The sequence below is a fragment of the Varanus komodoensis genome, unplaced genomic scaffold (genome assembly GCF_004798865.1).
Source record: "Varanus komodoensis strain SLA01 unplaced genomic scaffold, ASM479886v1 scaffold16, whole genome shotgun sequence".
NCBI classification, from domain to species: Eukaryota; Metazoa; Chordata; class Lepidosauria; order Squamata; family Varanidae; genus Varanus; species Varanus komodoensis.
The window spans coordinates 7,986,754-7,995,544 of record NW_025335468.1 but is presented as its reverse complement, the minus strand read 5'-3'; positions in this window follow the sequence as shown (position 1 = coordinate 7,995,544).

The following is an 8,791-nucleotide window of genomic DNA, read 5'->3' as shown; positions in this document are numbered from 1 at the left end:
TGCCGGATTCCGCTCTTCGCCGCCTCCCCCGCGGCTGCGCGGACACACGCCCCGGCAGCCGGCGCCGGAGTTTCCCTTCTTCGGTGCCGAGGGGCGGGCGGGCGAGCGGTCCGGCGAGTCACGCCTTGCTCCTGCGCGGCGCTCGGGAAAGTTCCCCCTGAAGTTCCCGCTGCAGCCGCAAGCACCTGCGGGCAAGATCCCAGCACCCCGCGGTCCCTTCTCCGCGGACTTGCAGCGACTTCTAGCCCTCTCCCAGAAACACGAGCCGTCGGGAGGGAAATGGGGGAGAGAACCGTGCAAGGGAAGGATGGGAAATGTAGTCTTTGAGGCCCACCCGGCCCTTCTCTGCCGGGTCCTGCTTGTTTTTGGCGCCCCAGGCTGCAGTCCCATATCTGCTTGCTTGGAAATTAACCCCATTAAACTCAGTGGAATTGACTTCTGGGTAAACAGGCCTGTATTGTACGGAGAATTTCGGCCAGTGGGCGGTTTCAGGGTACATTAAATAAAACGAAAACATAAAATAAAGATCGGGTTATGCAATAAACGGTTTAATCTCCGTCGTTCTTCACCAGGATTTCTGCGTCATTTAAAAAAAAATGGTGCCGAATGCTTTACGATCCTTATCTCAGACCTCCTAAGAAGGCCCTGTCTGGGTTTCATCCGCATCCATCGTCTGTATGGTTTATTCACAAACAGTCCACGATGCGGAAGAGACAGCTGCTGGTAAGTTTTTACTGCGAGGTGTTGCCGCCTGAAACTGAACGGAGCGAGGACACTTCTCTGTTATTTCAGGAATACGAATGTTAGTCTGTTTTCTTGTGTTATAAATATCCGTTTAGACAAATCTCAGCATTCTTCATGGGCCCTTTTGTAGTTTCAGAATTTATTTTCTGCTTAACCATGTGCAGGATTGCAGTCTGTCCATTGATTTTCACCATCGAGATAAACACACACCCAGAGAAATAATTAAGATTTTTAAAGTGTTTAATTTTGGCTGGGTCAAAACCCATGAACCTCTGAATGGTGCTTTCGAGATGAATCTTGGAGTTCAGTTTGAGGGCTGACAAATATACCATCCTTGGGCATATTTCAAAGTCTCATAACAAAGGGTGGCATGTAGATATAGTAAGCTAAAAACATCATCTTCCTTCACATTTCATATAATGAAATAGTCATGCTTATTCTTTAAAGTTTGCAGTTTTTTCTTCAGGACTCAGAGCAGGAATAGCTAAAGAGAAAATACAAAGAAGGACACCTACCAAGTTCTGAAGCAGGACCATTAGCTACTTTTCGTTTTGCTTCCTAGTTGCTCTCACTTGCCAGCTGGATGCTGTTGCTGAGTTGCTTGAATAAACTAAACAGGCAAGCAGCCTCAGTCATTTATGAGGGTTCACTCCTCCACAGGGTTGACTATGATTGGCTGACCACGACTGACTTTGGGTATCCAGGATACTGTTCTCTCTATATGATGCCGCACATCATTGCTTCATATCCAGAAACAGAAGCTTGTTGCAGCACAAATATGGATAGGAAGATTTTTCTTTAATACCATACAAGTCAATTTGTGGGCAATACATCATGCAGGAAGAGCTGAGAGCAGCTCAGAAGCCTCAAGTGTGAACAATACAGAGAAGTATAAGGCAATGCTGCACTTCCAAGCAACATCATAGTAGGAAGATGCAAGATCTTTTCTTAATTACTGCAACATTGATGGGACGGTGGCAATTGATGTCCACACATTTGTAGCTGCTATTAAATTTCCACACTGCCTTTTCCTGTTGCACAGAGTCCAAGGTGGCTTGCATAGTCCTCTACCTTGCCATCTTATCCTCACAACAACCTTGTGAGGTTAGTTGGTCTGCGAGTCAGTAGCTATTCCAAAGATCCTGGCTGAGTGGGAATTAGAACCTCAATCTCCAGAGTCCCAGTCCAGCCTCTGACCACGGGCTTTAGGAATATAGTTCTAGGAATAGGAGCCACAGATTTACTCAGCCTGTACAGAATCCTCATAAAAATAGATTATTCCCATTTGTTTCACAATGGGTACTGATTTTTTGCAGGCCCCAAAGAGAAGAAATCCTAAGTGTTCTGCTGCCTTACATTCTTGCCATGATAGTCCATACTGAGAAATTTAATTTTGAGGATCAGACACTGTTTGCCTACAATCTGCATAAGGCAGCATGTTTCAGTACTCCTAGCCACGTTCTGATCATATTGCACCAGCTGTGAAGCATTGACATCAGCTCAGGCTTCAGTTAAGGTGGTGGCTATAACTTTCTGAACACTCAAGATGCAGTCCTATGCATGTTTAGATAGGAAAGATTCCTACAATTCCCAAGAGTCCTGCAGCCAGCCTTGCTGACTGAGCATGCTGGGAATTGTAAGACTATGTTTTATTATTACTTTTCTACCAACTAACAAAAGAAACTAAAAACCATCAATCATCAGAAACATCAGACCTACTGGCTCAGCCCCCCATACTTTTTTTTTATAGTAATCCGTAAACATATTTGAATCTATGCATAGTCCCATTTCTCTAGCCAATAATAAAAAGAGTTCCAGGTTGGATAGAAGTATGTATCCTATTTCTCCTTCAGAGACAAAGTCAATCTGTCCATTTCGGCACAGTCCAAGATCTTTTTTAAAATCAGTTCATTGGTAGGTGGTTCTTCACTCCTCCAATGTTGGGCAAATGCAATCCTTGCCGCAGTGATTACATGTAGAATCAAATACATTGCTTGAGTATCAACATCATCAGGTACAATGCCTAATAAGAAAACTTCATGTTTAAATATTAGAGGTTTTTGTAACATTCCCTCAAGCCATTTATGTGTTTTAGCCCAGTATTTTTTTGCCTTATCACAAGTCCACCACATATGATAAAAAGTACCTGGTTTATGTTTGCATTTCCAACATCATTTGACATATTTGGAAACATCTTAGCTAATCTATTTGGTGATAGATACCATCTATAAAACATTTTATTCAGATTTTCCTTATATAAAGTTGCTAATGTTACTTTAATATTTCTTTCCCACAGCTTTTGCCATTTCTGTAGCTCATTATTATATCCAAAATTTTGTGCCCACGTTATCATAGTTTCCTTAACTTGTTCATCTTCCATTCTCATATCCAAAAGAAAATTATACAATCTTTTAATCATGTTATCATTTGATTTTAAGATCACTTGGTCAAGTGTTGTTAACTCCTTATAAAAACCCCACATTTTATAATCTTTAACATATCTCGATTGTATTTGAACCTTATGCCACCAAGAGATATTAATTCTCTGCTCTTGTAGTTCTTGATTCGGTTTCAATCCTCCATCATTATCCAGAATATCATCATATCTCACAATCATATCAAAATTCAATGCATTTGGATATACAAGAGCTTCCATAGGCGAAAGCCATCTTGGTAATTTAGTGTACAGTTTTGTCTTTAGTTTTTCCCCCACCGACATTAATGACTTTCTAATATAATGGTTTAAAAAACAACCATGTGCCTTACACTTCTCATACCACATATAAGCGTGCTGACCCATTTGTAAATCATGCCCTTCAAGATAAAGGATTCTCTTATTTCTTAAAGTTATCCATTCTTTTAGCTATGTTAAGACAGAAGCTTGATAATACAGCATCCAGTCAGGAAGGCCAAAATCCCCATTCCCTTTGGCCTCCTGAAGCATTTTTAATTTAATCCTTGGTTTTTTTCTTTTTCCATACAAATCTTGAAAGTTGGGTGTTTAGATCATCAAAGAATTTTTATCAATTTTTATGGGAATTGTTTGGAATAAAAATAAGAACTTTGGTAATATATTCATTTTAACTATTGCTATTCTTCCCAACAACAATAGTTGCAAATTAGCCCATTTTTCCAAGTCGCTCTTAATTTCCTTGAAGTTTATCATAATTATCTTCTTTCAATGTAGTACATTTAGCTGTAAGGAAAATTCCCAAATATTTAACCTTTTTAACAATTTGAAGACCTACTTGTTCCATCAGAGTTTTTCTCTGTTCCAATGTGAGATTTTTCACTAGCAATTTCATCTTCTCTCTATTTATTTTCATCCCAGTAACTTCACCATACTCTTCTATCTTTTGTAGAAGTTTAGGCATTGTTACCAAGGGTTCCTCAAGAATAAAAACTAAATCATCTGCAAATGCTTGCAGTTTATAGCTTTCATCTCTAATTCTAGCGCCTTTAATATCCATATCTTCTCTAATATTTCTATTTAGCACTTCTAAAATCAATATAAATAACAATGGTGATAAAGGGCATCCTTTTCTTGTGCCCTTTTGAATATCTATAGTATTAGTAAGTTCTCCATTAATTATAATCCTGGCAGTCTGTTTTTGGTAAATGCTTGTTATTGCATTGATACACTTTTCACCAAATTCCATTTGTGCTAATTGCTGTTTCATGAATTGCCAGTTAACATTGTCAAAGGCCTTCTGTGCATCCAAGAACAATAGTGCCATTGGTTTTTCAGAGTGAACCTCATAATACTCTAAAATATCCAAAATAATTCTCATGTTATTCCTCATTTATCTTTTAGATAAAAAGCCATTTTGATCTGGATGTATAAAGTCTGTTAAATACTTCTTCAGTCTTTCTGCCATTACAGAGACAAAGATTTTTTAATTCACATTTAGAAGTGATATAGATCTATAATTCTGGATCTGTGTCAAGTCCATATCTTCTTTCGGTATTAAGGCAATATTTGTCTCAGTCCAGGTATTCGGTATTTTAGCATCTGACAATACCGCATTACATATATCCTTAAAAGGCATAGACAGGATTCCTTCAAAAGCTTTATAGAACGCTGCTGGTAGCCCATCCAGACCTGGAGTTTTGTCATCCTTTTATCTCTTGATTGCCTCAGTTACTTCTGTCATTGTTATTTCCTCATTTAATATTTTTTGGTATTTCTCCGACAACTTTGGTAAATTTCCCTTTTGAATATACTCATTAACTTTCTCAATTGGAATTTCTTTATTCTGGTACAGCTTTACAAAAAAGTCTTCCACTATTTTCTTAATTAACATACTTTGTACCTGCAGTTGTCCTCCTCCATCCTTCAATTTATATATTAGTCTTTTTCTCTTTCCTTCTTTAGTTTGTAAGCTAACCATCTCCCTGGTTTGTTAGCATGGAATTGTAAGACTTTTAAAAATCTGACCATACAAAGGATTGTACCTTTAAGAAAGTAAATAAAAACCTTGTGGAGCTGGAAACCTGGCAAATGCCAAGAGAAGTATTGCAGGTGCATTGGTGCCCATGCACACCACACAGGGGACCCCAAAACCAGGGCCCTGGGTTCAAATCTCAGACAAGTCCTATCTTGGGTTTGGGCAGAAAGCTGGTTATTCCTTTTGAATTTGGGGGCGGGGCCTCTGTTGAGTGGCACAGAAGGGTTTTCTTATGAAGAAGGTCCCATGTAAAGTTACTGGGCACCAGGTGATGAAAGAGCTCCCTGCCCAAGATCCTGGAGAGCCATGGCTGTTTAGAGGAGACAGTACTATGGGCTAGACAGACCAACAGTTTAATCTGGAATAAGGCAGCTTTCACCAGCTCTGATATCAATCAACAGTACTATCTTTGCACGAAGTTAAGGCATCGGAAGGATCCATAGGGAGGCATTCTCAAAGGCTGCCTCCCCCCCCCCCCTGCACAGTTATAGTGCTCCCTCCTGAGGAAACTTGCCAAAGTTTCTGCCAAGCATCTTCCTGAAGTATTGCACTACTTGGAGCGGCTTTGGGATGGCAAGAGTTAGGCCTGCAGTCAACGAAGATTTTTAATGAAGTGTTGATTTGTTTAAATGCTGGTCTGTTTTACTAGAATTGTTGGGATTTGCAAATTTGATTGATCCTGAGAAGGAGAAAGTGCATACAAAGTAGCATGGAGACTGCAGGGATGCCTGCCGACAGCAGATCCCTGCACTTCTGGAGTGCAGTTTAGTGCTTTAACTATAAGCACTGCAGAAAGGAATAGAAGGGCTGTGTGCAATTTTGTACAGAAGGAACACAGATGCATGATTGCAGCCGTGCCTTCCGATTGGCTCTGCCGTGCCAGTTGTCTCCTACCTTGGCTAGGAGTGACACAGTTCCCCTACCATTTGTGCATGGGAGAGGGAATTATTGACACCCCGCCCAAAAACTACTCTGTCTGGAAACACCTCTGTGACAGCCCCCTATATTCTGATGTAGCTCATCACCATCTGGTGACCTGGCACTATGCCAGGATGTCTGAATAGGCCTGAGCTCACTTTCTTGTTTCCTAATATATGCTCCAAATGTAAGTGCTTTCACAAGTGCCTGGATCATGCTTCATGATAAGCCATGGTAGCTTGTGACTTGTTCCAGTCAGAGTAGCTCAGTATGACATCCGAACACAGTGTAGCCAATTCGAATGCACTTTGTTAGCCCATATGCAAGCCACCAGGAGAACTTGTGGCTTGTTGCCGAGCTGCTGAGCATGGCATGTTCTCGAGGCAGCCTGTCATGATGTGTGAATCCAGCAAAGTGGCTTGGCAGTGACTTTTCAAAATGGCGAGCATAGCAGAAGACCCAACCACTTGCCACACTCTCAGTAGTGCTGCCTCCAGCCTCCCTCCGCACAGGGATGTCTGACCCTCCAAAGCTGACAGATGGGAACGTCCTAAGCACATTTGCCAGCTTGCTTTGTCTAGCATTTCAGGTGTATTTAAATGTGATGGTGTGTGTTTGTAATTTCTCCTCCCGGTGCTTTACAAGTGCATAGATCCACCTGTATGCTCTGCATAGTCTGCCGTGGTACATTAACTGTGTCAGTTCCCATGTCTGTTACTTACTCCACTTCAGCACTGCCAGGAAAGTGAACCAACCTCAAAAGCTCCACAGTGAACTTTCAAACATGGAACTCTGAAAGTACAAGGGAAACGCCAAAGTGTGGGCCGAGGGAACTGAGAAGTATCAGTTCAAGCCATAATACAGTGAGAGAATGGAACTGACAAGAAGAATTGCAACATGTATAAAAGGGACATTGATCTGGAGTGTGTAGAGTGGTTAGAGTATTGGATGGGGACTCAGGAGAAATGCACTTTGATCCCCACTCAGCCATGAAACTCACTGGGTGCCTTTGAGCCACTCACAGACTCTCAGCCTAACCTACCTGACAGGATTGGCTGTGAGGGTAAAGCAATGTAGGAGAAATTTAAAAGCCACCTTGGTTTCTTTGCAGAAGGAAGAAAGCCAGGCTATAAAAGTAAGGTAATAAAGTTAGAATAACAAAAAGCATACAGGCAAATGTGTGCAGTTACACCCTTAGAAATGACAGAAGAAAAAATAATTTAAAGAAACCATTTGCACACTTCCAAAGCACTGAAAAGTAAACAAAAAAGTTGCAAACACAAAAAAATCAGAGCAGGTCAGGAAGTCAGAAAAGTTTCCTTCTGCAAGGATGAGGATATGAGAGGGGCGGTACTGTAAAGGTCAGTGCTTGCCAGAAGCAGGCAAGTGGATTGAGGGGGAAAGAAGCCATGTCAAGCTGAAGAGAGCCATCATGTCTTTTGGGAGGAACATGGGTTAGAAGGCAAACAAGCAATTCACCGTGGCTTATTTTCAGGGTGGCTTAGCATGATGTGCAAACTCACCCAATGGTTTGTCTAATTAAATCTGGCAAACTCTTAATATTTCAAGTCTAAGGTTATTATGAACCACCAACATAAGAAATGGAGGATCTCTTTTTATTGTACAAAACTGCCATTCTCCACTTAGGGCTCAGCTTTTTCTAACCCAATGCCTCATGAAACCAAAAGTTTGATTGCACTCCCTGCCTTCTAATGAAGTCAAGTGCCTCTCAGGCCATTCTTTCTGCAGAGAACTCTGCATAAACTCTGGAACCCAAAGCTCTGCTCAAGTAGTTTTGCATTGTCACTAGCTAAATTAGATGGATTGTATTTGAACTCTGGGCTATGTTAGCTACCACTTTTCTTTCTTTTTTTCTCCCTTTCCTTTGTTTGGTATGCTGCTTGAACAGGGATTTCTCTGTAAAAATTTCCCCATATGAAGGACCACAAGGTTACAAAGTCATGGCTTGCATTCTCAGAATTTCCCTAGAATTTGTGTTAAAGTTCTGGCCTTTGGGCAAAAACTCAAAGCACCTTTCTTCTTCTTTTTCCTAGTGCTAGGCTGAAGAGAAGGGTCCTTGGCTTAAAACTTGCTAGCATGTTTCAGGAGGTTCAGCAAGAGCGGTAGGGGTTTTTTTTTGGGGGGGGGGCCTTTGGAAAGAAGGGTTCCACCAGTAGGGAAAGTCATCCACTCTCAGATCCATAACAATCTCAAAGAGCAAGGATTAGTTCTTCCGGATTACTCTTTTATCACACCCTTGCCTCAGCCAGAGCAGGGTGGGGAGGGGGAGTACACATGGTGACGTCTTCCCCTCATGGCCCTTTTATGTCCTCCCACTGTGTCTTACATCTTCTCTCTCCTATCAGAAAATCCATTAAGGAGAAAAGGGCGAAATAGCTGCAGAAGGCATTCTAAGTGGGAGCGGCGTGGAGGCTTCCATCTGGAAGCACAAACCAAGCCATAAAGAACTGCCATGGAGGCAAGCAGCTCCCTTTGATCCCTGGGGAGCAATGAATTAACAATATCCTTTAGGCTTTACACACACACACACACACACACACACACACACACACACACAGTATTGTTTGCCACACTTGTCTCAGCTGAAAAACTGGTTAAAGCTAGCATTGATGCTGAAAGGGGTATCCACTTGTTTCTCTGTATCCAACCAGCAGTTTGTT